The following is an 11,995-nucleotide window of genomic DNA, read 5'->3' on the forward strand; positions in this document are numbered from 1 at the left end:
TGCACTCTGGGGCCAGTGTCCTCCTTCTCCCCTGGAGTGCATGCCACAGCTTCACTCCAAAGTCTCACACTTCGAAAAGCTCAGAATTTGAACTCCAAACGTTGTTTGCAACGTGACACTCAGTACCTCTTGCTCCCCAGTCCGTGGTCTGGAGAGGTTTTCCTCTTGGGTGAACCCAACGCTGCACTCTCTCAACCCCTCTCTCTTTCTCTTCCTTTTGCCTCTCTATGGAATGGGTTCTCTCCCCTCCACAGTACAGCTGTTTTTCTCTCTCCCAATTCACATCCGTGTACCTCTACCTGCCATGCTGTCTCCCTCCAACTGTGGAGATCCTTCTGCCAGTCTGTAGATGGATTTCCTGGGTATTCTAGGTGATCTGACCTCAATACTACTTTGCTTGAGGGACAAGAAAAGCCCAGGGTCTTCATACTTCTCCACCACCTTAACTCCTCTCCCTCTCCTCTTTCATTTCTGATTTCATTTATTTGGGTCTTTTCTTTTTTCTTTATGAGTACGGCTAAAGGTTCATCATTTTGTTTATCTTTTCACAGAGCCAGCTCTTTGTTTCATTCTTTTTTTTTCTTTTACTTTCCCTTTCTTTCTTTTTTTTTTCTTTTAGTTTTTTTTTTTTTTTTCATTTATTTCTGCTCTGGTCTTCGTTATTTAATTATTTCCTTCCTTTACTAACTTTGAGCTTTGTTTTGTTCTTCTTTTCTAGTTTCTTTAGGTATATGGTTAGATTATTTACTTGAGATTTTCTTGTTTCTTGAGGTAGGATTTTGTCATTATATATTTCACTCTTAGCACTACTTTCACTGTGTCCCAAAGATTTTGGACTGTTATGTTTTCATTTTCATTTGTCTCCATGTATTTTTTTAAATTTCTTCTTTAATTTCTTTGTTTACTCATTGGTTGTTTCATAGCATGTTGTTTAGCCTCCACGTTTGTGTTTTTTCCAGTGTTTATCTTGTAATTGATTTCTAGTTTCAAAGCATTGTGGTTGGTTGGGATGAGCACTGGGTGTGGCTCATGTAAGTGATGTATCACATGAATCTACTCCTGAAGCCAAGAGCACACTGTATACACTTATGTTAGCTAATTTGACAATAAATTATATTTAAAAATTAAAATAATAAACAAGGATATAGAGTCACACAAAAAAGCATTGTGGTTGGAAAAAAATACTTAATATAATTTCAACTTTCTTAAATTTATTGAGACTTGTTTTGTGGCCTAACATGTAATCTATTCTGCAAAATGTTCCATGTGCACTTGAAAAAATTATATTTTGCTGTTTTGGGATGGAATGTTCTGTATTACCTGCTAGGTCCATCTGGTCTAATGTTTTGTTGAGAGGCACTGTTTCCTTATTCATTTTCTGTCTGGATGATCTATCCATTGATTTAAGTGGGGTGTTAAAATCCCCTGGTATTATTGTATAACTGTCAATTTCTCTTTTTATATCTGTTAATATTTGATTTATATTATTTAGGGGTGTTCCCATTTTGGGTGCATAGATATTTACAATTGTTATATCCTTTTGCTAGATTCACCTCTTTGTCATTATGTAGTGCCCTTTCTCTTGTTACAGTCTTTGTTTTAAAGTCAATTTTGTCTGATCAAATATTGCTACCAATATTTTCTTTTTTTTTCACTTCCATTTGCAAGGAATATCTTTTTCCATCCTTTCATTTTCTGTCTATACTTGTCTTTATGTCTGAAATGAGTCCCTTGTAGGCAGCATATGGATGGGTCTTATGTTTTTATTTTAATCTAGTCTATTACCTTATGTCTTTTGATTAGAGCATTTAGACCATGTAAATTTAAATTAATTATTGATAGTATGTACTTATTGCTATTTATTGAATTGTTTTCTGGTTGTTTTTGTAGTTCTTATTTGTTTTTTCCTTCTTCTCCTGCTCTCTTTCCTTGTGATTGATGACTTTTTAAATGTAATGCTTGGCTTTCTTTCTATTTATTTTTTGCTATCTATTATATGATTTTGTTTTGTGGTGACCATATGGTCTATATGTAATGTCCTTAGTATATAGCAGTCTATATTAAGTTGATGGTCACTTAAGTTCAAACTCATTCTAACTTTTTTTTTTAAGTAGGCTTCAAAGATAAAATTTAAAAAATTAAATAAATTAAATAAATAAATAAATAAATAAATAAATAAATAAATAAATAAAAATGGGTTTCACACCATGGAGCCCTATGAGGGGCTTGAACTCACAAACCTGAGATCAAGACCTGAACTGAGATCAAGAGCCAAACATCCAATCGAATGAGCCACCCAGACACACCCCCAAACTCATTCTAAAAGAAGTCTTTTTTGCTCTCCTCCACATCTTATGTATATGTTATCATATTTTACATCATTTTATTTTGTGGGTCCCCTTAACTAATTTTTTAGATATAAATGATTTTACTACTTTCATCTTGTAACCTTAATACTAGCTTCATAAGTGATTGCTTTACTACCTTTTCTGTATGTTAGCTTTTACTCATGAAATTATTTCCTTTCATAATTTTCTTCTAATTATGGCCTGTTCTTTCCACTTAGAGAATTCCATTTAACATTTCTTGTAAGCTTGGTTTAGTGGTAATTCCTTTAACTTTTGTTTGTCTGGGAAACTTTTCTTCTCTCTTTTGATTCTTAATTCTACCTTGCAAGGTAGAGTCTTCTTGGTTGTAGGTTTTTTTCTTTCAGCATTTTGAATATATAATGCCTGCAAAATTTCAGCTGAAAAATCAGCTTTAGTCTTATAAGGTTTCCCTCATAAATAAGTAGTTGCTTCTCTCTTGTTTCTTCTAAAATCCTCTCCTTATCTTTAATCTTTCACATTTTCATTGTTATGTGTCATGGTGTGGAAATCCTTGGGTTCATCTTATTTGAAACTCTCTGTGCTTCCTGAACCTTGATGTCTGTTTACTTCCCCGGGCTAAGGAAGCTTTCAAGTACTATTTCTTCAAATATTTTTTTGCCCCTTTCTCTCTTCTTTTTTCTGGGACACCTATAATGTGAATATTTGTTTGTGTGATATTATCCAAGAGATCCCTTAACCTATCCTTGTTTTTTAAAACCCTTGCCCTCTTCATTCAGAGGGCATCTTGGTAGAACAGCTGAAGCTGATGTGGACATGGCTGGGACAGTCCTAAGCTCTCTGTGCTGAAGGTATACTGAGGTTTGTACCTGTGTTACCTAGGCAAGATGGCTGGAGCTGTTTCAGTATGTGTTCCAGTATGCACCATGCCAGGGATTTTTCTAGTATGTGCCATGCTGGGACTGCCTTGGTAGGATGGCTATGGTTGGTATGGGCTAGGAGCCTGGGGCCCACTGAGGCAGTAGACCAGCTAGGATGCCCAAACCCTGCTCCTGTCCATGCTGTCATGGTGGAGGGAAAATGGTAATCATGGAACTCCTTAGTCCCTCTGATCCAGAGTGAGTTTCAGCTGCTCCCCTGCCATTTGGCAGAGTTCTAGGGCTGAATCCTTTATATTCTAGTCTCTCTCTCTCTCTCTCTCTCTCTCTCTCTCTCTCTCTCTCTCTCTCTCTCTCCAAAGGTAGGCTATGTTTATTTAGAGTCACAAGTAGTTGACTGACTCAGTCTGACTCAAACCACGAGGAAACCATCCTGTTTCACTCCATTCTGGTCCTAGGGTGGCCAAGCCTGGCAGGAGTACTACTTAGGGCCCATTTGAAGGTTTACAAGTTTCTCACTGAGGACAATCTGTGACCGTGTGAGAGTGGTCAGGTAGGTCACCATCAACAGGTCATTGATGTTGCTATTGAGCATGGTCTCAAAGTTATCGGGAATTATCCTGGGTACTTAGTTAACCAGACTCATCAAGAAGTGGCCCACAGTATTGTCAGCTGATACCTTTCCAGACAGCACATCCTCTGCATACTGCAACACTGTGCTCAGGGCATCCTATATGCAAGCCGATGTCCCTCCTACTTGCTGAAAGTCGCTTGAGAGTCTGATCACCTGGTTGGGGCTAAAACAGGACTCCATGATCAGCTCAACTCAATGTGTTTAGTCATAATGTGCATATTTCACTAATAGAGGTATGAACATCACCCCCTTGGTCTTCCCAGGGACACCATTAAAGTGCTGAAATAGGCCTGGATGCTCACACAGCCAATCTCAAGGCTCATGTCCATAATGAGGTGAATGGGGATGGGGGCTTCCCCGTGTAGTACTCATGGATCAGCATAGAGTCCTCTGTAATGTCATGGCCTGAAGAATCCCAGGCTAGGATGAGCTCATTTGGGCTTTCTTATATGATTCATACATGTTCTTAGTGAATTCCGAAAGTCCTCTATACTTTTTTGAAGCCCAGCGATTAATTTTACGACTATTATTCTAAATTCTTGTTCCGTTATATTGCTTAAATCGTTTTTTGATCAATTTGTTAGCTGTCGCTACTTCCTGGAGTTTCTTTTGAGGAGAATTCTTCCATTTCGTCATTTTGGATAGTCCCTGGAATGGTGCGGAACTGCAGGGCTCTTCCCCTGTGCTGTCTGGAGTAACTTGTGTTTGCGGGCGGGGCCGCAGTCAGACCCAATGTCTGTCTCCAGCCCACCGCTGGGGCCACAGTCAGACTGGTGTGTACCTTATCTTCCCCTGTCCCAGGGGCAGGATTCACTGTGGAGTGGTGTGGCCCCTGTCTGGGCTACTTGCACACTGCCAGGCTTGTGGTGCTGCTTTGATGGGATCTGGCATATTAGCTGGGGTGGATCCGCAAAGTGCACAGGGGTGGGAGGGGCAGGCTTAGCTCGCTTTGCCCTTGGTGGTCCCCAGCAGGAGGGGCCCTGCAGCACTGGGAGGGAGGCAGGTAGACCTGTTGGAAGGATGGACCCACAGAAGCACAGTGTTGGGTGTTTGCGTGGTGCAAGCAAGTTCGTGAGGGGAACTGGTTCCCTTTGGGACTTCGGCTGGGGGATGGGAGAGGGAGATGGCGCTGGCCAGAGCCTTTGTTCCCCCACCGAGCTGAGTTCTGTCCTCCAGGGCTCCACACCTCTCCCTCCCAGTGTCCTCTCGCCCTCCCGCTCTTGGAGCAGAGCTGTTGACTTTTAACATTCCAGATGTTAAGTCCTGCTGGCTGTCAGAACTCACGCAGTCCGGCCCCTCCGCTTTTGCAAGTCAGACTCAGGGGCTCTGCCTTGCCAGAGGGGCTGCCCCTCCACCACCCCAGCTCCCTCCCGCCAGTCCCACACTGCCTCTCCACCCTTCCTACCCTCTTCCGTGGGCCTCTACGCTTGGCTCCAGACAGTCCGTTCTGCTAGTCTTCTGGCGGTTTTCTGGGTTATTTAGGCAGAGGTGGGTGGCATCTAAGTGATCAGCAGGACAGGGTGAACCCAGCGTCCTCCTATGCCACCATCTTCTCGAGAGCCCCCTTGAGATGCCAATTTCAAGTCTACATTGTTACCTGTGCTGACTGGCTATAAATTGGAGGTTCCCACAACCCCCTCCTTAGGTTTCATTAATTCGGTAGAGTAGCTCACATAACTCAGGAATAACAATTTACTTACTAGTTTAAGGATTTATTACAAAGTATATGAATGAACAACCAAATGAAGAGATACATACAGTGAGGTCCAGAATAGTCCCAAATGTAGGACTTTCTGTCCCTATGGCGTTTAGGGTGTGTCACCATCCCAGAATGTGGATGCATGCTGGTCTACGAGCCTGGAAGCTGTCCAAACTGGCAGTTGAGGGATGTTTTTGGAGGTTCATTGCGTAGGCATGGCTGATTAAATTACTGGCCATTGGTGACTGGATTTAATAATCTCCAGGTACCACCTCACCTCACCTCACTGCAGGTCAGGGGTGGGGCTGAGTGTTCCAACCCTTTAATCATATGGTTGGTTTCCCTGGCAACCAGCTTCCAAACTTAGTTACTTAGAGGCTTTCCAAAAGTCATTTAATTAACATAAACTCAAGTATGGTAGAAGGCCTTATTATGAATAACATGACACCCATTTCACTTTTTGGCTCTGAAGAAATTTCTGGAATTGAGGGCCAAAGGTCAAATATTATTACAAAAGATGCTCCTGTTGCTTTTATTGCTTAGGAAATTCCAAAGGTTTTAGGAGCTGGAAGCCAGGGGCTGGTAGATGAAGCCCAAAATATATATTTACTGTAAGTCACAATATCACACTGTTGATATTTTTTATGTTGCTATAAAAGCATCCACTATACAAATGACAATGCAAATCTGAAACATTTCCTGATAGCTGTAGAACAGCTGATCCCACATTCTCATGGGGCCCCTGACCTATTTAAGGAAGGTCAGGGTGGAGAAAGTTCAACTCTGGGCTTTTAGGTATGGCTAACTTTTTTTTTTTTTTTTTTGAACCAGAATGCCTAGATTTGAAACACATCTCTGCTATTTTCTAGCTGTGTGTCCTTGGATTGCTTAACTTCTCCACCTAAGTTTTTTAAATCTATGAAATAGGGATAAAATAGTATTTAACCTCTTTGGGAGTATTAAATGAATTAATACATTTAACATACTACTAGGATAATGAACCCTACTCTTTACATTTTTTTAAATGTTTACTCATTTTTGAGAGACAGAACAGAGTGTGAGCGGGGGAGGGGCAGAGAGAGAGAGACACACACAGTCTGAAGCAGGTTCCAGGCTCTGAGCTGTCAGCATAGAGCCTGAGGTGGGGCTTCAACTCACTGACCAGGAGATCATGGCCTGAGCCGAAGTCAGATCCTCCCAGGCGCCACCCAGGCTCCCATACCCACCCCCCCCCCCCCCCCCCCCCGCTTACTTTTTGCAGGTAAAAGTCTTGATATCTTTTTATGTACTTTTGGAAGGCATCCAGTTAATTTGCTTCTGACTAAATTTCATTACATTCAGTGACATCTTTAAAAGTGGCTGCTCCCTTTTGCAGGAGTTACTAACTGTATTTATGAACTCAGAGGAGAAAATACTTACATTGTAATGCATTCCAATTCAGAATAATGGAAAATATACAGCAAGAGCCTTGGTCTTTGCCAAAGCCCCACGGAAAGCATTTTGAGTTCTTTCTGTTTAAGTATTCAATATAAGAGCATTTGCCCTGTCTAACCCCAATTGAGGCTCTGTTCAAATGCAGGCACAGTTATACTTTAGAGCTCTTTCTCACCAACAGTCTTCCTTTCTTATTAATTTCAATAAATATTCACTGACCCAAAACTCTGCTAAACCCATGGGGGAACACAGAAGTTTTTAAAACTGGGGTCTTGTTCTCTAGTGTAAGTTAAGTGAAATAATATGCAAATTCTTATTTCTGGTATTTGAAGTAGCACTTGGGGCTGGAGAGGTCATGGCAGTCAGCCTGTTAACCTTGTCAGTTGTCAATCCCAAAACAGAAAGACAGAAAGACAGACAGACCTCTCTTTTTTCTTTTTAATGTTTGTTTATTTTTGAGAGAGAGAGAGCGAGAGAGAGAGAGAGCGAGAGAGAGAGCACATGCAGAAGCAGGGGAGGGACTGAGGGAGAGGAAGACACAGAATCTGAAGCAGGATCCAGGCTGTCAGCACAGAGCCCGACACAGGGCTTAAACTCATGAGCCATGAAATCATGACCTGATCCAAAGTCAGACACTTAACCAACTGAGCCACCCAGGCGCCCCAGGACAGATCTCTTGGAGAAGTCTTCCTTAAAGCAAGGTTACACAGCTGTAGGTATGTTTGAAATCTATGGCATCCCACTGAAATCACTTTTCAAATGCACTTTGTGTTTATGTTTGGACAGTCTGCAATTATTAAAACATCTGAAATTGATTTGAATGCTGGTATGGCTTAACAAACACTTATCTTTCTCATATTTTCCTAAGGATTTATGTCCCCTGGACCAAGTTGTATAAGAGAAATGTGCCATAAAATAAATAAAACAATTATCACTTACTAGATAATTCATATATTGACCTTATGTTTGTTTTGAGCTTTGGGCCTTAGTTCTTAGGAGCTTTTTATATGTCAGAAAATTAGCCTTTTGTTTGATCTCAGTTGTAAATTTTTTTCACATTTGTCATTAATTTTCTGACTGTGCTTACGGTAATTTTTGTGAGGTTGAAATATTTTTAAGTATTAAAATTTATTTACATTTCTTTTGGACTTCTGATTTGTCTTTCCATACTTAGCGAGGACTGCTGCAGTCCAAGATTATAAGGAAAATTTCCCATAATTTCTTCTAATACTTATGGTTTAATATTTTATATATATAAATATATTATATATATACTTTAATGTTTGTTTATTTTGAGAGAGAGAAAGCATGATTCGGGGAGGGGCAGAGAGAGAGGAAGAGAGAGACTCCCAAGTAGGTTCTGCGCTAATCAATCTGGGGCTTGATCTCATGAACTGTGAGCTGAAATCAAGAGTTGGACACTTGACTGGCTGAGTCACCCAGGCGTCCCTAATATTTTATATTTAAATCTGATACATTTAGGATCTGTACTGCTCTAAGGTATGATGTATGCCTCAAACTTTTTTCCTAAACGACTACTTAGCTCAATAACCTATGATGAGTAAACCATTTTTTCTGCCCAACTCCTAACCAAGACTAGGACTATCTAGAATTGTTTTATTTTGGGAATAATCCATGAAAAAATAAGAAATCTCCTTTTCTATGTGTGTTACAAAAAATCTAGATTCACTCTTGCTCTGATTAAGCATTCGTGTGGTAGCCCTATGATAAAAGTAACATTTTCCTCCATTTACAGAGTAGGAAACTCACTGAACCAGAGAGAAACTGAAAACTTGCTCAAAATCATAGCACTAGTAAGTGATTGCATCCAAGCTATTAATCACTATGATACAGCCCAACTTAAAGACATATCAAACGATGCTGTGTTCATTGCAGTTATTCATGGCTTCTGTAAAGTGGGGATAACAAACTTACCTGTGTGCATGGATTGCTCTGGAGATTAATCATTCAGGCCATGTTCATACCAAGCACTCAGTGCTAGCTATTTATATTCATTTAATGATTTAGGGCTTCTGTAGCTCAGAGCCCTATATTTCTATACCACCAAACAGTGAGACCTAAATCTAGGTGTGAATCTCAAACTAACAGCCATCTTCTCTGAGTCTCCTCTGCATCTGCAAAATGGGCTCGGTGGCCATACTTACTCATAAATATTATTTTAAAGATTAAATGAGATAAAATATGGAAATGGCCCCACCCAACACTCTCCTGCATGTTCTGCCTTGCAAGCCTACAGACTTTCTATGTTGCTGATCACCTTCCTCAGATAATCAAAGCAGGAAAACCCTTCATTCAGTCTTGAATGGGCAGCTAAGAATTGCAAACAGTTCAACCTTAGACTTAGTCAATAAGAAAATCTTACCTACATCTGTCTACTGTACCCCATAGTCATAGTGTCTGGCAGGAAACTGGGCTGAGTGGGTACTGGCCTCAAAACAGACCCCAGAGACCAATACTCTAATTGGCATGGATTTCCCTCCCCTGAGGAGGGAAATATGCCTCTTCCTTCTGCCATGGGCTGCTTCTCTTCCAAGATACTGCTGCTTTTCCCCTTCTGGTCTCTGGAGCCAAATGAACAGGCTGGTGAGGCCAGTTTATACTCTAAATGACACCTCAACTTTCCTCTTTTACCAGCAGCCTTGGGTCTCCCTTCCTGCCTCTTTCCATAAAGGTCAGCTCCAATTTCTGCCTGACAGTTTGGACTCCAGGTGATGCTGGCCTCCCGTTCCCCATTAAACTGGAGAATCCCTAGGTTTCTCTGCAAATTCCTGGTTTCTGCTGGTTCACTGCATCTTGTACAGAGACCTTACAGCACTTGACAAATTAAGTCCAATGCCAACAAGCACCAAGGCAAGTTTCACTTCCTTTTACCAACACTCAAAGGGCAAATGACTTGTCTTAGAACCAATATTGAATACAGGGGCCCAGACATGATTATAGTCTAACATTTATCAAGCATAAGCTCCTGAACTAAATCTTTATATTCCCTCTTTTACTGAATTCTCACAGTAACTGTGTGAGGGGTGTGGGTGTGGCTGGGCAGGTGGCAGGTGGCAGGTGAAGGGCTCAGTGGCCCATGCTCATCACAGACACAGGATACTTTCCAATAGCCTTGGGAGGGCACTGTGCTGGGGAAGAGTGGCTGGGAATCCACCTGGATGAACTAGACATTGTTAGGAAGATAACATGGGGAGAGAGGTTCACAGAGCAAGATCAGGGTTTAGGAGCATCAAGTATAAATTTACTCTTGTCTTTCTGTCCACCTGGGGTTGTCTGGTTTAAAATCTATCTTGATGAAGGACTGTTTGTTTTGTCTGGGTGGCTCATTTTTGTCTGTCCAGCTGGAGATCTCTCTGGCTCACAGAGTGTCTACCTGCCTAGTTGGAGATCTGTCTGGCTGCAATCCTTCTGGCTGAGGGTCTGTGGTTGTGTCTAGCCAGGGGTCTTCCTGAGGATCTTGTGAAGTTGAGATTCAGTCTGTCTGGAGTTCATTTATCCAGCTATCTACTTGGAGGTTTATCAGCCGATCTGGCTACACACTGATCTGTCAGTCTGGGGTCAGTCCATCTGTCTGTGAGGCTAGATGTCTGTCTCACTAGCCATAGATTTGTGCCAAACTGGTGCATCTGGCATCCAGTTCAATGGCTGGGGGTCTGTCTGGCTAGGGGTCTATGTGAACAGCTCAGAATCAGCCTGGTTTGGGGTCTTTCTGTCTGACTAGGATCTGTCTAAATAGGGTCTGACTTGTTGGGGGTCCATTCATCTCTCCAGATGGGGGTCCATCTGTTCCTCTGGTTTGGGTTCTATCTGTCCAGCTTGGCTTGGGGGTCCGTTTATCTCTGACTGGGCATAGTGTCTCACTGTCTGGCTGGGGTCATCTGTCATGTGTCTAATTAGAAGTTCATCCATCCAATGGGGCCCTATCGGCTAGCAGGGATCTAGCCTATTCAAAGGACCCGCTGATTTGCAACGTACACCCAGCTGGTAGATGGTCTGGACAGTGGGCCATCTGTCTAGCTTAGGATGCTTATTTACCTGAGGGTCCGTCTACTTTTCTGGCCTGTTGACTGCTTGGGGATCTACCTGGCAGTCTTCCCAGATGGTGGTGCATCAATCTGTCTGCTAAATTGTGGGCTTTGTGGAATTGATGAGTTGGTGGGGACTAACCACCTGTCTAGAAGTCCACCTATCTGCCTGGTTGGAAGGCTGTCTGGCTGGTTGGGGTGTCTGTGCAATCAAGGGTCTATCTGGCTGGCTAGGAGTCCATCTGGTTACTTGGGAGTCTGTTTGACTAGGTCTGTCTGCCCACTTGGTGGTGGGTCTGTCTAGCTGAGAGGATGTCTGTGTGTCTGTTCAGCTAAGGATTTGCTTATGTCTGTCTGGGAGTCTGTCCACCTAGAGGTCCATCTGACTGGTATCTGGCTAGCTGCCTATCTGGGAGAGGGGTCTTTTTGATGGTTTCTCTTGCTGGGTGTGATCTGTCAAGGTGTTAGTTTATTAATCTGACTGGAGGTCCATCCAACCGGCTGTGGACTGTCCTCTGAAATCTGGCTGTCTAGGTGTATGGTTATGTATTTGTCCTGATTGGGGGCCCATCTGACTGTGTAACCCATCTGGGGATTTTTTACCTGTCTGAAATCAGTCTGCTTGGTTATTACGCCTGGCGTGGATCCGTCCAAATGGTGGGGGGGGGGGGGGGGGCAGGGAGGAGCAGCCAGCAGTCCTTTTTAGGGCCCACCCATTTCTCTGTGTCCAGCTGAATGTCTGAGCGAGGGAGACTCAGATACTGAGATGAACTAGTCCATTATGTGGTGATAGGGGCAGTTTCCAGAAGCCCATCTGTCCATCTTCTCTTTCACACCTGGGGGAACTTGCCTAGTACCCTGGGGTTGGGCCCATCCTGATGTTTATTATTGAATCTGTTCAGTGTGGTCTCACTAGCCATTATCTCCCAGCTACCTCCCCCAGCCTCAGGCCCTGAATGCTATAATCACTGGGGCAA

General features: G+C 42.5%; 1 pseudogene; it reads right to left on the reverse strand.

Moving 5' to 3' along the window:
• Window positions 1–2,350: 2,350 nt before the first annotated feature.
• Window positions 2,351–11,938, reverse strand: LOC112860877 (eukaryotic translation initiation factor 3 subunit F pseudogene; annotated as a pseudogene).
• Window positions 11,939–11,995: the final 57 nt, after the last annotated feature.

Source organism: Puma concolor, chromosome A1, assembly GCF_028749965.1.
Source record: "Puma concolor isolate L17-30 chromosome A1, mPumCon1.1.hap2, whole genome shotgun sequence".
Lineage (NCBI taxonomy): Eukaryota > Metazoa > Chordata > Mammalia > Carnivora > Felidae > Puma > Puma concolor.